The sequence below is a fragment of the Lepidochelys kempii genome, chromosome 3 (genome assembly GCF_965140285.1).
Source record: "Lepidochelys kempii isolate rLepKem1 chromosome 3, rLepKem1.hap1, whole genome shotgun sequence".
In the NCBI taxonomy this organism is placed as follows: domain Eukaryota; kingdom Metazoa; phylum Chordata; order Testudines; family Cheloniidae; genus Lepidochelys; species Lepidochelys kempii.
In genome coordinates this window covers 181,566,159-181,589,527 of record NC_136382.1, presented here as the reverse complement: position 1 = coordinate 181,589,527, position 23,369 = coordinate 181,566,159, and the positions used below count along the sequence as shown (strand labels likewise).

At 41.2% G+C, this 23,369-nt stretch overlaps 1 pseudogene; it reads right to left on the bottom strand.

Annotated features, from left to right (window-relative positions):
- Positions 1–3,534: 3,534 nt before the first annotated feature.
- LOC140908837 (L-lactate dehydrogenase A chain pseudogene) lies at positions 3,535–4,272 on the bottom strand (annotated as a pseudogene).
- Between the last annotated feature and the right edge of the window lie 19,097 nt (positions 4,273–23,369).

Sequence of the window (23,369 nt, the reverse complement as noted above, 5' to 3'; positions counted from 1 at the left end):
GACACATCTCTTTCATCAGCATCTGCCATTGGCTGTCTTAAATGATTCCCCACCTAGCATGCTGGCTTTTGTAGATCCCTTTCTCATGCACCTATCTCTCTACATTCATTGTAAAGGGGCCTATGTGTCTACCTCAGGATTTGTGGATTCCACTGGATGGCTAGGCACCAAAAGTTAGTGATGTGACACTGAGCAATGTAACGCCTAAGTCCCCTTGTGGATCAGGGCCATATTAATTATTAAAATAAACAGCTGGATCCAAAATCCACTGATGTTAATGGGTGGCTTTTTGTTGACTTCCATGGGGTTTGCATCAAACCTAATACAAACAAATCTTCTGTATTTTGCAGTTCACCCTGTCTTCTGTGTCTTTTCCAGTTCACCCTGTGTGTCTTTTACAAATACTCTTTGGGGCAGTAACTAGCTGTATTTTTGTGTAGTGTATAGAACTAAGCATATTGGTGCTGAAGAAAGCATTAAATAGACATTAATGATTAATAAATACTAGGGCTGTCAAGCAATTAAAAAAGTAACTGTGAATAATTGCACTGTTAATAATAGAATAGCATTTATTTAATTATTTTTGGATGTTTTCTACATTTTCAAATATATTGATTTCAATTACAACACAGAATACAAAGTGTACAGTGCTCACTTTATATTTATTTTTGATTACAAGTATTTGCACTGTAAAAAAAAACACAAAAGAAATAGTATTTTTCAATGCACCTAATACAAGTACTGTAATGCAATCTCTTTATCATAAAAGTTGAACTTAGAAATAGAGATTTATGTACAAAAAAAACTGCATTCAAAAATAAAACTATGTAAAATTTTAGAGCCTGCAAGTCCATTCAGTCCTACTTCTTATTCAACCAATCGCACAGACAGACAAGTTTGTTTACATTTGCAGGCAATGATGCTGCCTGCTTCTTGTTTACAATGTCACCTGAAATGAGAACAGGCACTCTCATGCCAACGTTGTAGCCGACGTCACAAGATATTTACGTGCCAGATGCACTAAAGATTCACTTGTCCCTTCATGCTTCAACCACCATTCCAGAAGACATGAGTACATGATGGGTTCTGCTTTATAACTATCCAAAGCAGTGCAGACCGATGTAAGTTCATTTTCATTGTCGGAGTCAGATGCCAGCAGCAGAAGTTTGAATTTCTTTTTTGGTCGTTCAGGTTCTATAGTTTCTGCATCAGAGTGTTGCTTTTTTAAAACTTCTGAAAGCAAGCTCCACACCTCGTCCCTCTCAGATTTTGGAAGGCACTTCAAATTCTTAAACCTTGGGTTGAATTCTGTAGCTATTTTTAGAAATCTCACATTGGTACCTTCTTTGCGTTTTGTCAAATCTGCAGTGATAGTGTTCTTAAAATGAACAACATGTGCTGGGTCATCATCAGAGACTGCTATAACAGGAAATATATGGCAGAATGCAGTTAAAACAGAGCAGGGGACATACAATTCTGCCCCAAGGAGTTCAGTCAGAAATTGAATTAATGCTTATTTTTTTAATGAGTGTGATCAGCATGGAAGCATGTCCTCTAGAATGGTGGCTGAAGCATGAAGGGGAATACAAATGTTTAGCATATCTGGCATGTAAATACCTTTTGCAATGATGGCTACAAAAGTTCCATGCAAATGCCTGTTCTCACTTTCTGGTGACATTGTAAATAAGAAGAGGGCAGCATTATCTCCCTTAAATGTAAACAAACTTGTTTGTCTTACCGATTGGCTGAACTAGAAGTAGGACTTTGTGGACTTGTAGGCTCTGAAGTTTTACGTTGTTTTGTTTTTGAGTGTGGTCATGTAACAAAACAAAATCTACATTTGTAAGTTGCACTTTCACAGCAAAGAGATTGCACTACAGTACTTGTATGAGGTGAATTGAAAAATACTATTTCTTTTGTTTATCATTTTTACAGAGCAAATATTAGTAAGCAATAATAATATACACTTTGATTTTAATTATAACACAGAATACAATATATATATATATATATATATAAACATCCAAAATATTTAATAAATTTCAATTGGTATTCTATTATTTAACAGTGCAATTAAAACTGCAATTAATCATGATTAATTTTTTAATCGTGATTACATTTTTTTAGTTAATCACATGAGTTAACTGCGATTAATCGACAGCCCTAATAAATATTCTAGATGTGTGGATGAGGAAACATGTTTATCATCTGTCTTTCCTAATTGCATTTTATTGCTATTGACTAAAATAGAGATTTGATTTTTTTTTGGCAGTGCTGTAATATAGTGACACTTTTTTCATGAATAGAAAAGGAAGAAGTTTTTTTTTTAAGTTGTTCTGTATAATACATTCAAAACCTATGTTTGGTAACCATGCAGAACAGTTTGGTGAGTGTATTCAGAATAATAAGCAGAATGGTTAGAAGAAGTGATCAGTCTGAACCCCTGGAACCACTCCTATTTCACCCATGTCCCCTTTTCTTTGCTCTGTGGTTTGTTTAATTTGTAAAGCCACTTACTTCCCTCTGCCTATTATACCAATTCTTGTTACACAAGGCCCTATCCAAATCCTATTGAAGCCAGGGAAAGGAGTCACACTGATTTCACCGAGCTTTAGACTGCTGCTTTGTACTAGAAAGCTTGTTAATATTAAAAAAAAAAGATTAGTTGATTTTCCAGTGACAGTTTGACCAATGTTTTCTTCCAGTTACTGACATTCAAGTAACTACATTATATATATACATTATATATACCTATATATATACATTATATATATACCATACCTGGATTCACGGCATATGTTGGAAAAAAACCCTTCCAAATTACATAGTTCAATAAATATATATAATTTTATATAAAATATGTTATTTAGAAATATTTCTTTCCAACACATTTATTGAATCCAGATCATTGTTTGAAATATCTAGAGAAATGAAATAGATTTGATATGATAACATTCAGTTGATGGAGCCATAAATGATTCAAAACGGAGAATGTAATAACAGTCTTGTTATAACTGTACACTCCATGAAACCAATGAATTTCAAAGATCCGAGTGCTTCTATTTATGATATTTCCCTTGATCTTGATCTGAGGATACCAAAATGTCACATAAATATGCATCAAGTGCTGCTCTTTAACTTATACAATATGCAGTAACACTGTGGAAAAAAAATACTATGGGACAAACTCTGTTAGATCCTCAGGTGCATGGTTTTTACCATTGGAACTGATGCAACTGCCCTGCAGAAAAAGGAACAGGAGGTGAGGAACATAAATGTGGGAAATAGTGCATGAGTATAGGTTGGGATTGGGGTGATGCTGTCACTGCAGTAATTGCTGTGGCATGCCTCTACGGCATCTCTGTGACCTGTGGGGGGAGTTTGTTACTGAAGTGTGGGCTAATGATCCAAGTATAGTTTGAGCACAAACTCAAAATCACAAACAAAGCCTATTGTTTCTAAAAGAGGTGTTGTGAAATATTTTTCAATATCAAATGTCTAACCCCTATCTCCTAAGTGATCTTTGTAATAGTTCTAGTTGGATCCATATTCCATCATTCTGATAACCTCATAGGCACTGTCCGCTACTTGTTTATGGATTTATTTCCAGTTCTGCTTGAGAATATCAGCTCCTATGTCAGGGTGAAGAGCCTTCAGGGAGACACCAGCAATATTCATTCCCGTTCCAAACAGGTACACTACAGTCTCCCTGTTCACCTGTGATGCACCCAGACTACGGATGCTTAGTCTTTTTCCCATGAGATAACAGAAATGTGCAGAGGTCCAGATTGAAACACTATCAAAAACACGGTGTTTAGGAAAGCAACTCATCTTCCAGACTACATAGGTCAAAATATCCACTAGATTTGAGGCAAGAAGCAGCTTGGAGTTGGGCAGTCAGTTCAACAATGTGACAATGATACATTTTTAGATGTTGCCCTGGACCAAGTTAAGAACTTTGACTCTCTCCTCCTTGCTGGAAGCACTAGCAGTAATGATAACCAGCTTGGAGTGTGCCATCATACTGTCATCTTTGACAGAGACAGTCTTTGATATTCTAAAAAAGAGACTGCCTTTCTGGAGATCCAGTATCTCTACTTTCAACTTGTCCTCCAAGATATCAACAAAAGCATCATCAGCCAAATCTTTTTTCAGGATACTAATTGCACACACTATGCTCACTGTAACAATCCCAACCACAGTAATCTTCTTGTGGGCGTGACCATGCTCCTTTTTGTGAATATTTTGAATCAAGTGCTCCTTGAAAGACATCTTGCAGAGCTGGTAGATCTAGCAAAGCCTCTTCTAGTGCAAATTCTGAAGACAGTACCTCCACCTCTGTGACAGTACTGCCATCCTAAGTGATTAAGAAGCTAGTGGTGGGCCGGCACTGATAGCTCCTGACTTCCATCGGTCATCTTCACCCTTTAGCCCAAGATGAGGCATATATCTGTAGCAGTTGAGGATCTGCACACTAGAATGCTACAAACTACATGGCCTTAATAGAACGATCCAGATTGTTGCAAAAGGATTGGCTTTCATTCAGTTATGGGAACGGGCTGTAACCAAAAGTGTGAACTGTAGAAGGCAACATCCATGGAACCGTTTCACACATCTTTAATAATCAAAAGAAAAGCTGAAGTTAGTGGAGCTATGTTGATTTGGTCCAGTGCATCTTGTTGAGACTTGAGTGTAATTTAAAAGGCAACAACTGACTTTCATGAGGTTATATAACAGCCGTCAGCTTTCTATAAGGAGAGTTTATAAAAAGAAAGAAAATCGCCACATTTTTAAAAGTCCCCCTCACACACACACACCCCCTTCATACTACACAGTTGGTAACAGAACTGAATGGAGCATTCTAGATTTCTAGATGGTGTAATATGATTTTAAACAAAAAACAGACAGAAAAGGGGACAGGCAGCTTGAGGCAGACATCTTACAACAGCTAACTGCTAAATAGACTTGAAAAATCCTGTTTATTTATATTTAGACTTCATAAATTGCACAGTTCAGAGTGTATTTCCACATGATAGCACTGACAAGAGCTCTGTTTCTCTAAAGTTGCTTAAAAGGGACCTTTTAAAGGAACATCACCAAACACATTAGCTCAGATTCTCTGCCACTGAAACAGCGCTTTTATAAACTAAACACTGGATAAAGTGGAGCAAGTGTACTTTTACTGGCAAATACACTGTAATTGTAGTTATATAGTTTTACACATTGTCTATCAGGGATATAGTTTTATGCATAAGCAATTCAATGTAGCTTATCCTGCCTTTGAAGCAAAAATAGTAAATTGCCTATATTAGCTATGATCAAATGTCTGTATAATAGTCACAGTTAAATCCAAATGTGTCCTGTTATTTACTTCTCAGTTTAATCTTGTTACATCAAAGAGGCTGTTCTAGGATGACACAATAAAAGCATGTTTTAATGTATAACTTTTCAAAATTAGGTTCAGTATATTAACTTTCATCCAACCTCTCCCTGCACCCAAGACATATTCTCTTTCTCTTATTGGTAAGTGCATACCAAAGCCATAAATGCAATCCATAGCATTTCATGGTTTAAGATACAATCAGATCTTCGTTATTCAAATAGTCTCGGAGACGCTGAATTAATCATGTCTGCCCTGGTTTTGTCTGGGTCTGTACCAGCGTGCTAGCAACTTGAAGCAGGGACTTGTCTCCTTAGCAGTCAGATGATGTAAATTAAACACAGCTTTGTGTTAGAGGCCATGCACTTGCATTACTATCCCTTATGATGCAGCAGTCTTCGAATGATGCAACATACATCCTTTCAGTGCAAAGGATGGGGTGCGAACATGGTTCTGCCTCCTCTTAGACTGGTTTTGGGTGGTCTGTGCCTGCAAGTTTGCTTAGAAAGAGCAGTCCTTGTTTATGACTTTGTATTGGAACAATGTAGTCCTGTATGTATGTTGAGTGCTGAACACATTGTTAGTGCTCAATAAATAATATTATTTCAGACAAATTAGGGCTCAGATACTGGAGGGAATTGTATGTTGTGAGATGTGATATTATTTTACATAGATGAGGTGCTCAGGTAAATCCAGGTGATTTCGGGTTTGACTGTGTTTTAATACAGATAACAATTACATTACAGATAAGGTTGAGAGTATGTATCAGTGGGTTACGGTTAAAAACATTACAGTGCTATTATAATTGTTCCCAGTTAAAGCATTGGAAACCCAGGAAATTCAATGTTAAGGTTATACTTAAAAGACAGCCAAGCACGCTAAGGTGTGGAAATGCACAGTTAAGGTACTTAAACAACCATAACTTTTCCTTTTCGTGACACCATATAATAAACATCCAGTTATAATTATTAGACAATTAATTTAAGTATTAGTTAGTGTTTTCCATAAAAGAAAGTGATATCCATATTACTGAAGGATATAATATTCTTGCGGTACTGTACATGCATTTCCCTCTTTGAAATAAATGTTTTTTGTTCAGGAGGGGTATTGTTGAAATTGTGCTATTCTACTTGTTTGTAGTGTACTGTTAGTATATGTCACCTGTTATTGTTTTGTGCACTAATAACATAGAGAAGTGTTTATTCATAAGAAAGACATGCAATTTACATGGTGTACTCTGCACTTCAGAAATTTTCTGTTGAGAGATCATTCTAGTTAAGGAAAAAAAATTGTTTTTTTCAATATACACCATATATTTGCCAATAAATGATGTGACCTTTATTGTTGCATGGTTTGAATATTTACACCATAACTTGAATTTTGTTCCATCAGATATTTTATTAAGATTTTAACATGCACTGTGTGGTGGTTAGAGCCCAGGACTGGGCATCAGGGCCTCTGTCTAGAGTTGCCTTTAATTCATTATTCTTGTTTAACTGGAACATTTTTCCTCCTTCATTTTATGAGATTTTGCATTCCCAACATTCCTCTATAATTGATTTTTTCAGCAAAATAGTTGATTTCACTTCAAAACATGCAAAAGTTCCAATATTAGTTGTTTATGCTGCAAAGTCATCTTCATTCAAAACCTCTTTCATTCATAAATGAATCTCTTTTCAGATGCACACACCTAAGCAAAATTTATCTGCACACACAGATCTGCTTTCACGTTGGAAATTATGGAAACAAACCTTGAATTCTAAGTAGTTTTGAGGTATTGTTTTGTTTTTTTAAAATATGTTGAACCTCACTTGTGCCAGACTCCATTTCTGGTTCTTCCCTGCAATTATTGATCTCTTCAAGTGAAATTCAGCACTGTGCACAAGACTATGCACCATTTAAGCCCTGCTTAAATCCAGGAAAGAATTTAACTCTGTTGTCTGAAAGTGCACTAGGATGCTCAGTGTGCAAGAAAAAGCACTCTGAACGAAGTGCATTGGTTGCATCAGATTTTCTTTCCATGCAGTACCGAAAGCAGAGCTGAGTAGGTGTAGCAATAGTTTTTATTCATGAGCCACGTAAGGGGAACAGATGGATTTTCTGCTGCTGAAAACTGACCATCTTACTCCACTGCACATAGCAATGTCTGAGTGTGGCTGGACTACCCCATGTTGGAAAGCAATGGCCTAGAGCAAGAGGCGTAGGCGTTACAGAGCGTGAATGGTGCTAGTGCGTGTCCGACTGGACTCTGACTTTGCAATGTCTGAAGCAGCATTTGGAAGTGGCTACATCAACAGTAGAGCTGGGCAAAAATTTGCAGCCAAAGCTTTTTCCCACTGAAAAATGCAGGCTCAGGTCAACCAAAACATTTTGTGAATTTGTGTTGAATTCACCAAATTGTTTCAGCTGAAAAAAAACCCCACAAAAATTGCAAAAAAGTTCTAAACTTTTTTTTGAAACTAAATATTTTGATTTTTTTATTCACAATTTCATTCAATTTAATTTAAAAAAAATAAAACTCCAAATTGAAACAAAATATTTTATCTCATTTTGAACAAAATGTTTCGTTAAGCCTGAAGCATTTTTTAAAATTTTTATTCCCTGAAAAATTCTCATTTCAAATTGTTTTTTTAAAAAAAATGTTCAGTACAGCCAGCGAACTGAAAGTCAATTATTCACACATTTCTACTCATCGTTTTTTGACTCCCTCAGTTTCTGCTTCTGTCAGATTTTCCTGTTAGTTATTGCTACTGCCATCCCTTCACTCATCTCCATGTCTCCGTCTTAGCTCATGTTGTTGTTATTATTTATATGTTTTATGATAGCATCTAGGAGCCCCAGTCATGAACCAGGACCCCATTGTGTTAGATGCCATACAAACAGAACAAAAAGACAGTACCTCCTCCAAAGTACTTATGATTAAGGTTAAGATTTTGTCATGAATATTTTAGTAAAAGTCATGGACAGGTCATGGGCAATAAAGAAAAATTCACAGAAGCCCGTGACCTGGTCCTGACTTTTACTAAAAATATCGATGATAAAATGAGAAGGGAATAGGCAGCTGTAGGGTGGCTGGGAGCTCTTGGACCCCCACTGCTCATGGGGGCTCAGAGCTCCAGGGTCCCCTTGCCACCAGTGGTGATGGGGAGCAGCAGGGTCCCCCTGTCCCAGGGCTGCAGCTGGGGGGCTGCAGGGTACCACCTTGCCAGCAGTAGCTAGGAGCTGCGGGGTACCTCCTCTGTCCATGGTGGCTGAGAGCTTTGGGGCCTGCCTCAGGCAGTGGGGGGACCTTACAGCTCCCTGCCGCTATGGAGGCAGTGGGACCCTGCAGCTACCAGCCGCCAGGGCTGATGTAACGGAGATTTTTGGAAGTCATGGATTCTGTGACTTCCACAACCTCGATGACAAAACCAAAACATTACTTATGATCTGTGTAGATATCAGTTCAGTTACCATTGCTGATGACAAGCTTCCCGCAATGTGTGTGTGAACACTGAACACAAATTTTGTCGACATTATGATAGAGTCTATCTACAGCAGATTAATTTAAAATAGCCCCATGTTTGCTTATCTAGTGGTGTGTGCACCACAAAACTACATAAGAGTTTGTGACCAGATACTTTTCTGGGGCCTAGTTGGTAAAGCACTGGACTGGGACTCTGGAGATCAAGTTCGATTTCTGGCTCAGCCACTGGTCTTATGGATGACCTTGGAAAAGTCACTTCACTGCTTTCTGCCTCCGTTTCCCCATCTGTAAAATGAGGATAATGATACTGACCTTTGTAAAATACTTCCTCATCTATTGATGAAGAGCACTATATAAGTTCCGTGCACTATGTATTATTTACACAAATTTATATAAATTATGTAATTTACATAAATTCCCACTTCTTTCCAGAGATTTGAGCAGGGTATCTGAGGTGCGCCCTAAGGATCTAACTTCAAAGCATGCACATACAAGAGATTTCAGCTTAGTTCCTCACATTTGGGAGAACATTCATGTTTCACACTTTTTGAACATGCTTAATAGCACACAAAAGGGTGGAGAACTGAGCCCAGTTTGTGACTTTGGGCTCAGGCAAATTTAGGCATATATCTATATATAGGCAACTGATTTGTAAAGGCGCTACGGGCTAGACCCTCAGAGGTATTTAGATGCCTAACTTCCAACGTGGCCAAAAGCACCTGGGCCTAAAGCACCTGCAACTCCATTGACTGCAATGGGAGTTTGTAGTGGCATGGCTGGAGCAGCATCTCCTTGTAGATCTTCTGGCCACCCCACAGGTCTCCCCCAGGGGGAGAAGTCTCTGTTTCCAGTCCACTGAGGCGGGCTCCAGCCCACAAACTAATTCTTCTTTTGGCCTTATCCCCTTCTGGGCTGGGTTGAGGGGCTCAGCTCCAAAATGTTCTACAACCAAAAGCAAACTCAACTCAGTACTGAGCCTTCCCCCAGTCTTCTAGGGGGGCGTTCCTGCCCTTTCCTTCAGACATGGTTCCCAAACAGCTTCTGAGTTGGGTGATGCTCCTCTTTGGGTTCTAACTTTCTCCCCAGTGCCTGCTCTGGCTCGTAGGTCCATTTCTTTGTGCTCTGAAGTGAAGGTCCCTTCAAGCAGAGATCCAGAGCTACATACTGTTCCTGGTCAGTCAGCTTTAACTGAGCCAGACTCTTTCCTTTAATTCCTCCCCTCCCTGCTTTCATTGGCTGCATGTCTAGCAAGGTGGAGCTGGCTGGGCCCAAAGACTCTCCTTAACTGCTTCTCTGCTAATGTGGAGCCTCTCTGCCCTGTCTCAGAGTCCAAGTGCTCAGAAACTGAAAATCAGGCTATTTAGGATCAGGAATTTAGATGTCTAACTTTAGGCACTCACACTTGAAAATACTGTCTTTAACCTCTCTGTGCTTCAGTTGACCCATTATTAAAATGTGCATGTCATACTCATTTATTTCTGCTGCCATGGGGCTTAACTAATTCATGTTTTGTGTGGAGATCTGTTTTAGCCACAAAGTTTGGAGTCAGTTCTGTTTCTGAACATCTCCAAAGTCTGAGGTTGTTCAGATCAGGTTTTCGATTCACATCCACCTCTAGTTCTGTATTCCAGCAAATTTAGTGAACTACCCTTAGCCACAACTTCACAGCCTGAAAACAATGAGAAAATGTACTTCTGTTTTAATTAAAGCTTATCCTAATAGGATTTTTAAACAATGTAATCAAAACTGGAGACCTTCAATGAGATTTTGGCATAGAATCATAGAATCATAGAATATCAGGGTTGGAAGGGACCCCAGAAGGTCATCTAGTCCAACCCCCTGCTTGAAGCAGGACCAATTCCCTGTTAAATCATCCCAGCCAGGGCTTTGTCAAGCCTGACCTTAAAAACCTCTAAGGAAGGAGATTCTACCACCTCCCTAGGTAACGCATTCCAGTGTTTCACCACCCTCTTAGTGAAAAAGTTTTTCCTAATATCCAATCTAAACCTCCCCCACTGCAACTTGAGACCATTACTCCTCGTTCTGTCATCTCCTACTATTGAGAACAGTCTAGAGCCATCCTCTTTGGAACCCCCTTTCAGGTAGTTGAAAGCAGCTATCAAATCCCCCCTCATTCTTCTCTTCTGCAGGCTAAACAATCCCAGCTCCCTCAGCCTCTCCTCATAAGTCATGTGTTCTAGACCCCTAATCATTTTTGTTGCCCTTCGCTGGACTCTCTCCAATTTTTCCACATCCTTCTAGTAGTGTGGGGCCCCAAACTGGACACAGTACTCCAGATGAGGCCTCACCAATGTCGAATAGAGGGGAACGATCACGTCCCTCGATCTGCTCGCTATGCCCCTACTTATACATCCCAAAATGCCATTGGCCTTCTTGGCAACAAGGGCAAACTGTTGACTCATATCCAGCTTCTTGTCCACTGTCAACCCTAGGTCCTTTTCTGCAGAACTGCTGCCTAGCCATTCAGTCCCTAGTCTGTAGCGGTGCATTGGATTCTTCCATCCTAAGTGCAGGACCTTGCACTTATCCTTGTTGAACCTCATCAGATTTCTTTTGGCCCAATCCTCCAATTTGTCTAGGTCCTTCTGTATCCTATCCCTCCCCTCCAGCGTATCTACCACTCCTCCCAGTTTAGTATCATCCGCAAATTTGCTGAGAGTGCAATCCACACCATCCTCCAGATCATTTATGAAGATATGGAACAAAACCGGCCCCAGGACCGACCCTTGGGGCACTCCACTTGACACCGGCTGCCAACTAGACATGGAGCCATTGATCACTACCTGTTGAGCCCGACAATCTAGCCAGCTTTCTACCCACCTTATAGTGCATTCATCCAGCCCATACTTCCTTAACTTGCTGACAAGAATACTGTGGGAGACCGTGTCAAAAGCTTTGCTAAAGTCAAGAAACAATACATCCACTGCTTTCCCTTCATCCACAGAACCAGTAATCTCATCATAAAAGGCGATTAGATTAGTCAGGCATGACCTTCCCTTGGTGAATCCATGCTGGCTGTTCCTGATCACTTTCCTCTCATGCAAGTGCTTCAGGATTGATTCTTTGAGGACCTACTCCATGATTTTTCCGGGGACTGAGGTGAGGCTGACTGGCCTGTAGTTCCCAGGATCCTCCTTCTTCCCTTTTTTAAAGATTGGCACTACATTAGCCTTTTTCCAGTCATCCGGGACTTCCCCGGTTTGCCACGAGTTTTCAAAGATAATGGCCAATGGCTCTGCAATCACAGCCGCCAATTCCTTCAGCACTCTCGGATGCAACTCGTCCGGCCCCATGGACTTGTGCACGTCCAGCTTTTCTAAATAGTCCCTAACCACCTCTATCTCCACAGAGGGCTGGCCATCTCTTCCCCATTTTGTGATGCCCAGCGCAGCAGTCTGGGAGCTGACCTTGTTAGTGAAAACAGAGGCAAAAAAAGCATTGAGTACATTAGCTTTTTCCACATCCTCTGTCACTAGGTTGCCTTCCTCATTCAGTAAGGGGCCCGCATATTTGACCTCAGACTGGTTTGTATGCTCCCAAATCCTGTTCCTCTAATTTCTCTCTTCTAAGGAATATATCAGCAGCTCACATAAATCGGCTTAGGTGCACTGAAGTCAGTAGGGTTATGCTGATTCACACCAGCTGATGATCTGGCCCTAGGACAGAAAGAATGACATCTGCTGTATGTGTGTTTCCCTATAGGATTTCCTTTTTTTTTCATTTTTCACCTCACCTCTCTCAATCTGAGACTTCCAATGCAATTTTTTTTCCAGCTTTCACAATCAATCAATGAGATACAGAGTTGTGGTGTGGGTTAGATTGGGAATTGGGTAGTGGTGGCTTAATGTCAGCTCTCAACTTTTATTTCTCCTTGTCAGTGTCTCCAAGGATAGTGTTTGTGGAGGACAGAGGGCTATTTAACACTCTGGGCCAGGACCCTAGTTCTACTTTGTCAACTCCAGAAATGTGTGATTTTTCTGACAAAGACTAGAAAGCCATTAGGACCTCACATTCAACAACCTAGACAGTAGTAAACTGCATGTGTTTTATTTTCCAGGAGAATATGAAGCACCATTGATATTTACATGGTAGGTTTTTGTTTATTTTTAGAGGGACAAGGAAAAAGGATCATAAATAATTCTCAGTTTGCTGTTTTAGTCTTAACTCTTGCTTTTCTTTTAAATATTAATATTTAATGTAGCCCCTTGTGAAAAGTTGTTTCAGAATCCTAATATGAACAAATGCAGGATTTTTCTTAGACTTTTTTGAATGCAGCTTACTTTTAGTATTAGCAATTCCTGGCAGTGTTGGAGATCCAAATACAACAACATTGTGCTAGGGCTTGAGACTCAGGATGAAACAGAGTACCATAGTTTCATTTTCAGTGGACCTGATTCTGCCTCTGTGAATCATGCTAAGTGGTCACTTATGGCAGAAGCACTCCCACTATTATGTGTAGGGGAATCAGTGGGACAACTCGTGGAGTAAGATACTGCTCTGCTGAGTATGGGTTGCCAAATCAGGCCCCAAGTCAGCAGAGTGAAGTGGCAAAGAACATAAACAGTATGAATAAAATTGGATTTTTAAAAATGTCTTTCTTTTTAATTATCTATGTGCTATTAGTAACACAGGTGAGGAAATGTTTTTAGCCCTTTAAACGTCCCTTTTAGGTTTTAAGATGGAAAGACCCTTGAAAGAGGTCATATCCTGAAAGATTGTCTGTACTATAACTCCCACTGGGGTCAGCATCCCTCTCTGTCTCTGACTCTTTCTCTCCATAGTATCTAAGGTAGCCCTTAGGATCTGTCCCAAACTGATATAGCTGAAATATTATTCTCAGGTCAGATGTATGCACTGCCTCCATGAAAACACTTTAGCAAGTGCTTAAGTCCACCTTAATTCAAGAAAACACTTATCTAAGTCCCACTGACTACAAGCCAAGTGTATATTTAAGTGCTTTCCTGAATGGTGGTGCTTTCCTAAAACTTGGAATGGACTATTCAGCAAGCCAACATTTTTCCCTCGTGCCTGCCACCATGTGCTCCAGAGCCAAAACTTTCAGTGTGTTAAAAACTTCTACCCCTTTTGATTTAGAAGTAATGCTTCAAAATGTGAACTGAGACTAAACTTATGTAGTGATGTCTGCCTGACCCTGCAAACAGCCTGAAACAGTGGTTGTGAGAAAAGTGTGAACAGTTCCCATGTGTCTCCATCTCCATGGGGTGTTAGCTGTGCTGCTATATCACCTTACAGTCTTGCAAAGCTATGTAGATACAAAATTCACAGAAAAATGCTAGCGGGAGGGCCATGGTTCACAGAGTTATCTTCTTATCTCCAGGAATGGTCATGAATTGAAAGACTTAGATACTCATGTTAGAAAATTGATGCAAGAGTGCCTTTAGGGATACATTCCCCCAATTTCTATTTCTTTGCTGTTAGGAAAATGTCCTGCGTTACTGAACAAACAATGAATGCTTCAAAGATGTCAAATTCTTGTGACTGCAGCTGTTTATTTTTAACATGTTAGCAGCTGTAGATTCATCAGTAGGCTCTAGAGTCAACTGTTTCATTGTTGATCAAAGCATGCAAGAAAGAAGAGGGACAATCATAATATGAAGGTCTGCACAATAAATTGTATATTGTCATGAGTGGGCCAAGTTTAGGTTGTGGGTGGAGACTGGGAGAGCACACCTCTCATATTGTATTAAAACCCAAAGTTGGGAAAGAATTCATCCTAAAATCTTAGAGGTGGCTCTTAAACTGTTCTCAAGTGTAACGCGGAGTCAAGGTGAAACCTAGGTTTCTCATAAGGGTTCATCTCAGCCAGCTAACATATGTACACCAGTGTGTTTTGTATACAACATGAAATTTAAAGTGTTTTAATTAACACATTTTGAAAATACACTTTTTATTCTAGCCTAGACAAGCTAAAAATTGGGTGTGAAGATTGGTAAAGGTTCACCAAGCTCTAGTAAAAGGATCTTTACAAGAGCTGTCGATTATTCACAGTTAACTCATGTGATTAACTCAAAAAATTAATCATGATTAATAAAATTAATCAGGATTAATCGCATTTTAATTGCACTGTTAAACAATAGAATACCAATTGAAATTTATTAAATATTTTGAATGTTTTTCTACATTTTCATATACATTATATTCTGTGTTGTAATTGAAATCAAAGTGTATATTATTTTATTACAAATATTTGCACTGTAAAAATGATTAACAAAAGAAATAGTATTTTTCAATTCACCTCATACAAGTACTCTAGTGCAATCTCTTTGCCGTGAAAGTGCAATTTACAAATGTAGATTTTATTTTGTTACATGACTGCACTCAAAACCAAAACAATGTAAAACTTCAGAGCCTACAAGTCCACTCAGTCCTACTTCTTGTTCAGCCAATTGCCAAAACAAACAAGTCTGTTTACATTTACAGGAGATAATGCTGCCCTCTTCTTATTTACAATGTCACCTGAAAGTGAGAACAGGCATTTATACGGCACTTTTGTAGCTGGCATTGCAAGGTATTTATGTGCCAGATATGCTAAACAATCATATGACCCTTCATGCTACGGCCACCATTCCAGAGGACATGCTTCCATACTATTTCTTTTGGTTTTTTACAGTGCAAATATTTGTAATAAAAATAAATATAAAGTGAGCAGTGTACCCTTTGTATTCTGAGCTGTAACTGAAATCAATATATTTGAAAATGTAGAAAACGTCCAAAAATACTTAAATAAATGGTATTCTATTATTGTTTAACAGTGTGATTAATCACAATAATTTTTTAATCACGCAATTAATCGTGATTATTTTTTTAATCGCTTGATAGCCCTAATCTTTACTTAACAATGTAAAGATTGTTTTATTTTAACAATAAAAAATGTTTTGGGTAAACATTTGGGTAATAGTGCTCATTAAAATCCCTAGCTGGAAATCATCCAATCGCCAGATACTGCATAAACTTCCAAACTAGCTTTGCCTGTAATACTCAGTTGTGACCTGCAATACCTACGTTATCCCGCTACGTAGTCTCTTTTGAAAAGGATTTGTCAGTTGTTCTGAATTGTGCTGAACTGAGTGGTGACTGGACAGTTGTTCATTTGGGACAAGGCTCAAACTGTAGTGACATTTTGAAAGTTGAACAGCTAATTTATCCAGAAAATATAAGATGTAGTGAAACAAATCAGGAGAAACAAATATAATAAATACTGATTAGTTAATACAATTAAGAGTCTGCTGCTTTGTCCATTCATTTTGTTTCCAGAGACAATGATAACTATATGGATTGTGTAGCTGTTAGTTTTACTATTAATTACCAGGAGATAATTTTAAAGACTGGATTGGCCTGTTGATATTTGTTGTAGAATGGGCATTAAAAATAGTCTGCTTGATTAGTTAAGCATTTCTCACTTCACTAGTGCTCACTGAAAAATTTATCAAGTGAAGTGAAATTGGCAAAAAATTTTCCTCCATTCTGCCCAAATGGAGGGGATATTATTCAAAATCAGCATTTTGAATTGATTTTTAATCAAATGCAACAAAATGCATTGATTGTCATGAGGAGAGGTACAGTGAACAAACAGGAGAAAAGGATCTTAAAATTCGAGCTGGTTAGAAAAATTCCAATGAAACATGGTTTCATCAGAATTTGCTGATTCGGAGACATTGAAATGTTGGGCAGAGATGGACAAATTTTGTTAAATTTCCAAAAGAACCGAGTCAGGGTTCCACTGGAAACCTGCCAGCTTTTCTGACAGCTCACCTGACCAGCTGTTTGGCAGACAGGGCTTCCTGGGTCTGTGGCTCCAGGGTAGCTAGCCAAATGGACTGCTCCTGTGCCAGCACTTTCCCTTTCGCAGAGAATTTTGAAAAAGATGGGTTTTGTTCCTGTCATAAATATAAAGGGAAGGATAAACCCCTTTAAAAACCCTCCTGGCCAGAGGAAAAATCCTTTCACCTGTAAAGGGTTAAGAAGCTAAAGGTAACCTCGCTAGCACCTGACCAAAGTGACCAATGAGGAGACAAGATATTTTCAAAAGCTGGGTGGAGGGAGAGAAACAAAGGGTCTCTGTCTGTCTATATGCTGCTTTTGCCGTGGATAGAACAGGAATGGAGTCTTAGAACTTTTAGTAAGTAATCTAGCTAGGTATGTGTTAGATTATGATTTTTTTTTAAATGGCTGAGAAAATAGCTGTGCTGAATAGAATGATTATTTCTGTCTGTGTGTCTTTTTTGTAACTTAAGGTTTTGCCTAGAGGGATTCTCTATGTTTTGAATCTAATTACCCTGTAAGGTATCTACCATCCTGATTTTACAGAGGTGATTCCTTTACTTCTATTTACTTCTTTTTCTATTAAAAGTCTTCTTGTAAGAAAACTGAATGCTTTTTCATTGTTCTCAGATCCAAGGGTTTGGGTCTGTGGTAACCTATGCAAATTGGTGAGGATTTTTACCAAACCTTTCCCAGGAAGTGGGGTGCAAGAGTTGGGAGGATTTTGGGGGGAAAGATGTGTCCAAACTACGTTTCCTAGTAAACCCAGTTAGAGTTTGGTGCTGGCAGTGGATATTCCAAGGACAAAGGATAAAATTAATTTGTACCTTGGGGAAGTTTTAACCTAAGCTAGTAAAAGTAAGCTTAGGAGGTTTTCATGCAGGTCCCCACATCTGTACCCTGGAGTTCAGAGTGGGGGAGGAACCTTGACATGGTGGCAGAGTGGTGGGATTAATCTGAAATCATTTTTAGATCAATTTGAGATTTTTTGAACTAGAAATACAGATTTTAAAAAGGAATTTTTTTTCCTTTGGAGCTGCTGGAAAGCAGCTTGTTTTTTCTCTGCTTTCAGGCCAGAGGAGAGACAAAAGGGGATTATCTTTGTGAATTGCAGGTTTTCTTTGCCTGGAGGCAGGGTACTTAACCTCCTGCAGGGAAATTCACAGTCTTCCAACCCAGAGGTTTTTTTTTTTTTTTCCCCTAAAAGTAAATAGGGAGGGAGGTGTTCTACCCATTTGCCTGGAGACAAAAGTGGCGGGGGCTTTTTTTTTAGGATTTTGATTTTTTTACAAGGAGCACCGGTTTGAAAAGGAATTTTCTTTCCTTTAGGCTGCTGGTAAGCAGGTTTCCAAATAGTTGGAGGTTTTTTGCTTTGATTTGGGACCAGAGCAGAGACAAAGGGAATTGTCTTTTTCTGTAGATTGACAATCACTATCAGAGAATAGGTATCCTATTCCAGCACAGCAAAATTTTACAGCCAAGTTTGTTTGTTTATTTCTAAACCTCGGGTGTAAAGTTAGTTAAAAAACAGAGAGGTTAGGATGATAAAATCCACAGCTCAGCAAAAGCTGGAATTAGCCAGATTTCAGGCTGAGGAAAAACAAAAGGAACATGAAAGAAAGATAGAACTCATGTGGCTAGAGAAGGAGGAGAAGGAAAAAGAGAGGAAGCATGTGGAGGAGGAGAAGGAAAAAGAGAGGAAGCATCCACTGGAGATGGAGAAGGTAAAGGCTCAGCAGAATATACCAACAAACCCTAGCAATCCTTCTCCAGGTACCACTCCCCATCCCAGAAAGTTCACCACCCACAAGGCAGGTGATGATACTGAGGCCTTCCTAGAAAACTTCGAAAGGGCCTGCCTTGGGTACAATATCTCTACTGACCAATACATGGTAGAGCTGAGGCCGCAGCTCAGTGGACCCTTAGCTGAGGTGGCAGCTGAAATGCCTAAAGAACACATGAACAAGTATGAACTGTTCAAATCCAAGGTGAGAGTCAGAATGGGGATAACACCCGAGCATTCGTGTCGGAGGTTCAGAGCCCTAAGGTGGAAACCAGATATGTCATTTACCCGACATGCCTACCACATTGTGAAATATTGGGATGCCTGGATATCAGGAGCAAGTGTTGAATCTCCAGTAAATTTGCCCCTCCTAATGCAAATGGAACAATTCTTAGAGGGTGTTCCTGAGGAAATAGAAAGATACATCCTAGATGGGAAACCCAAAACTGTAATCGAAGCAGGAGAGGTTGGAGCCAGATGGGTGGAGTGACCAGTCAGCTGGACGATGTTTTAAATGTAACGAGCTGGGGCATGTAAAGGCCAACTGCCCCAAGAACCCCAATGCATTACAGTTCATTGCACCGGAATCACACCAGAGGTCTGCAGGCCCAGATACCTCCCAGATACCCTTGGAGCGGAAGGAAACTGTGAGTGTGGGTGGGAAGAAGGTCACCGCGTGGAGGGACACCGGAGCACAAGTGTCAGCTATCCATGCTTCCTTAGTGGACCCCAATTTAATCAACCCAGAGATCCAAGTGACGATTCAACCCTTCAAGTCCAACTCTTTCAATTTGCCTACAGCCAAGTTGCCTGTCCAGTACCAAGGCTGGTCAGGAACGTGGACTTTTGCAGTCTATGATGATTATCCCATCCCCATGCTGTTGGGGGAAGACTTGGCCAATCATGTGAAGTGGGCCAAGAGGGTGGGAATGGTCACTCGCAGCCAGGCTAAACAAGCCGTGAGGCCTAGTTCTGTTCCGGAAACTTCTATCAGAACCCGGTCAGAGGTGATGGACCCGGACCCCAGGCCAATGTCTGCAACAGCAGTAGTGGATCCAGTCCCAGAGACCCAGATGGAACCAGTCCCAGAACCGGAACCAGCGGATCAACCAACACCAGACCCATTGCCAGCACTGAATGCAGTATTCAGTCCGGTACGAAACTGCAGAAAAACCTGAGTGTCTCTGGATTAAGTTTAGAAGTGTGTGCAACAAGAGTGATGTAGTGGTGGGAGTCTGCTATAGACCACCGGACCAGGGGGATGAGGTGGATGAGGCTTTCTTCCGGCAGCTCACGGAAGCTACTAGATCGCATGCCCTGATTCTCATGGGTGACTTTAATTTTCCTGATATCTGCTGGGAGAGCAATACAGCGGTGCATAGACAATCCAGGAAGTTTTTGGAAAGCGTAGGGGACAATTTCCTGGCGCAAGTGCTAGAGGAGCCAACTAGGGGGGGTGCTTTTCTTGACCTGCTGCTCACAAACCGGGTAGAATTAGTGGGGGAAGCAAAAGTGGATGGGAATCTGGGAGGCAGTGACCATGAGTTGGTTGAGTTCAGGATCCTGACGCAGGGAACAAAGGTAAGCAGCAGGATACGGACCCTGGACTTCAGGAAAGCAGACTTCGACTCCCTCAGGGAACGGATGGCCAGGATCCCCTGGGGGACTAACTTGAAGGGGAAAGGAGTCCAGGAGAGCTGGCTGTATTTCAAGGAATCCCTGTTGAGGTTACAGGGACAAACCATCCCGATGAGTCGAAAGAATAGTAAATATGGCAGGCGACCAACTTGGCTTAATGGTGAAATCCTAGCGGATCTTAAACATAAAAAAGAAGCTTACAAGAAGTGGAAGGTTGGACATATGACCAGGGAAGAGTATAAAAATATTGCTCGGGCATGTAGGAATGTTATCAGGAGGGCCAAATCGCACCTGGAGCTGCAGCTAGCCAGAGATGTCAAGAGTAACAAGAAGGGTTTCTTCAGGTATGTTGGCAACAAGAAGAAAGCCAAGGAATGTGTGGGCCCCTTACTGAATGAGGGAGGCAACCTAGTGACAGAGGATGTGGAAAAAGCTAATGTACTCAATGCTTTTTTTGCCTCTGTTTTCACTAACAAGGTCAGCTCCCAGACTGCTGCGCTGGGCATCACAAAATGCGGAAGAGATGGCCAGCCCTCTGTGGAGATAGAGGCGGTTAGGGACTATTTAGAAAAGCTGGACGTGCACAAGTCCATGGGGCCGGACGAGTTGCATCCGAGAGTGCTGAAGGAATTGGCGGCTGTGATTGCAGAGCCACTGGCCATTATCTTTGAAAACTCGTGGCGAACCGGGGAAGTCCCGGATGACTGGAAAAAGGCTAATGTAGTGCCAATCTTTAAAAAAGGGAAGAAGGAAGATCCTGGGAACTACAGGCCAGTCAGCCTCACCTCAGTCCCTGGAAAAATCATGGAGCAGGTCCTCAAAGAATCAATCCTGAAGCACTTGCATGAGAGGAAAGTGATCAGGAACAGCCAGCATGGATTCACCAAGGGAAGGTCATGCCTGACTAATCTAATCGCCTTTTATGATGAGATTACTGGTTCTGTGGATGAAGGGAAAGCAGTGGATGTATTGTTTCTTGACTTTAGCAAAGCTTTTGACACGGTCTCCCATAGTATTCTTGTCAGCAAGTTAAGGAAGTATGGGCTGGATGAATGCACTATAAGGTGGGTAGAAAGCTGGCTAAATTGTCGGGCTCAACGGGTAGTGATCAATGGCTCCATGTCTAGTTGGCAGCCGGTATCAAGTGGAGTGCCCCAAGGGTCGGTCCTGGGGCCGGTTTTATTCAATATCTTCATAAATGATCTGGAGGATGGTGTGGATTGCACTCTCAGCAAATTTGCGGATGATACTAAACTGGGAGGAGTGGTAGATACGCTGGAGGGGAGGGATAGGATACAGAAGGACCTAGACCAATTGGAAGATTGGGCCAAAAGGAATCTGATGAGGTTCAATAAGGATAAGTGCAGGGTCCTGCACTTAGGACGGAAGAACCCAATGCACAGCTACAGACTAGGGACCGAATGGCTAGGCAGCAGTTCTGCGGAAAAGGACCTAGGGGTGACAGTGGACGAGAAGCTGGATATGAGTCAGCAGTGTGCCCTTGTTGCCAAGAAGGCCAATGGCATTTTGGGATGTATAAGAAGGGGCATAGCGAGCAGATCGAGGGACGTGATCGTTCCCCTCTATTCGACATTGGTGAGGCCTCATCTGGAGTACTGTGTCCAGTTTTGGGCCCCACACTTCAAGAAGGATGTGGATAAATTGGAGAGAGTCCAGCGAAGGGCAACAAAAATGATTAGGGGACTGGAACACATGAGTTATGAGGAGAGGCTGAGGGAGCTGGGATTGTTTAGCCTGCAGAAGAGAAGAATGAGGGGGGATTTGATAGCTGCTTTCAACTACCTGAAAGGGGGTTCCAAAGAGGATGGCTCTAGACTGTTCTCAATGGTAGCAGATGACAGAACGAGGAGTAATGGTCTCAAGTTGCAGTGGGGGAGGTTTAGATTGGATATTAGGAAAAACTTTTTCACTAAGAGGGTGGTGAAACACTGGAATGCGTTACCTAGGGAGGTGGTAGAATCTCCTTCCTTAGAGGTTTTTAAGGTCAGGCTTGACAAAGCCCTGGCTGGGATGATTTAACTGGGAATTGGTCCTGCTTTGAGCAGGGGGTTGGACTAGATGACCTTCTGGGGTCCCTTCCAACCCTGATATTCTATGATTCTATGATTCTATGATTCTATTGCAACTTCAACACCAGAGGGCCCCACCGAACCTGAACCGGCAGCAGCCCATAACCCTACACAAGAGGCTCATCCAGAGCCTGAACCCCAACATAGTGTCCCAGCGAAAAGCGGTTCACAGTTAACGGAAACAGCCCCATCCCCTACATTGCATCCAGACGGACCAAGCATAGGTCCACAATCCAATGAGGAACTGATGTCTCCAGCCTCAAGGGAACAGTTCCAGACTGAACAGAAGCAGATGAAAGCCTCCAGAGAGCTTGGACGGTGGCACGGAGCAACCCACCGCCTCTCAGCTCTTCTAATCGATCCAGGTTTGTTGTAGAAAGAGGACTTTTATACAAGGAAACTCTTTCTGGTGGACAACAGGAAGACTGCATCCTCAGAGACAGTTGGTATTTCCAACTAAATACCAGGCCAAGCTCTTGAGCTTAGCCCATGATCACCCTAGTGGCCATGCTGGGGTGAACAGGACCAAAGACCGTTTGGAGGGGTCATTCCACTGGGAGGGAATGGGCAAGGATGTTTTTACCTTTGTCCGGTCTTGTGAAGTATGCCAAAGAGTGGGAAAACCCCAAGACCAGGTCAAAGCCCCTCTTCAGCCACTCCCCATCATTGAAGCTCCATTTCAGCGAGTAGCTGTGGATATTCTGAGTCCTTTTCCGAAAAAGACACCCAGAGGGAAGCAGTACATACTGACTTTCATGGATTTTGCCACCCGATGGCCGGAAACAGTAGCTCTAAGCAACACCAGGGCTAAAAGTGTGTGCCAGGCACTAGCAGACATTTTTGCCAGGGTAGGTTGGCCCTCTGACATCCTCACAGATGCAGGGACTAATTTCCTGGCAGGAACTATGGAAAATCTTTGGGAAGCTCATGGGGTAAATCACTTGGTTGCCACTCCTTACCACCATCAAACCAATGGCATGGTGGAGAAGTTTAATGGAACTTTGGGGGCCATGATACGTAAATTCGTAAATGAGCACTCCAATGATTGGGACCTAGTGTTGCAGCAGTTGCTCTTTGCCTACAGAGCTGTACCACGCCCCAGTTTAGGGTTTTCCCCATTTGAACTTGTATATGGCCGTGAGGTTAAGGGGCCATTACAGTTGGTGAAGCAGCAATGGGAGGGATTTACACCTTCTCCAGGAACTAACA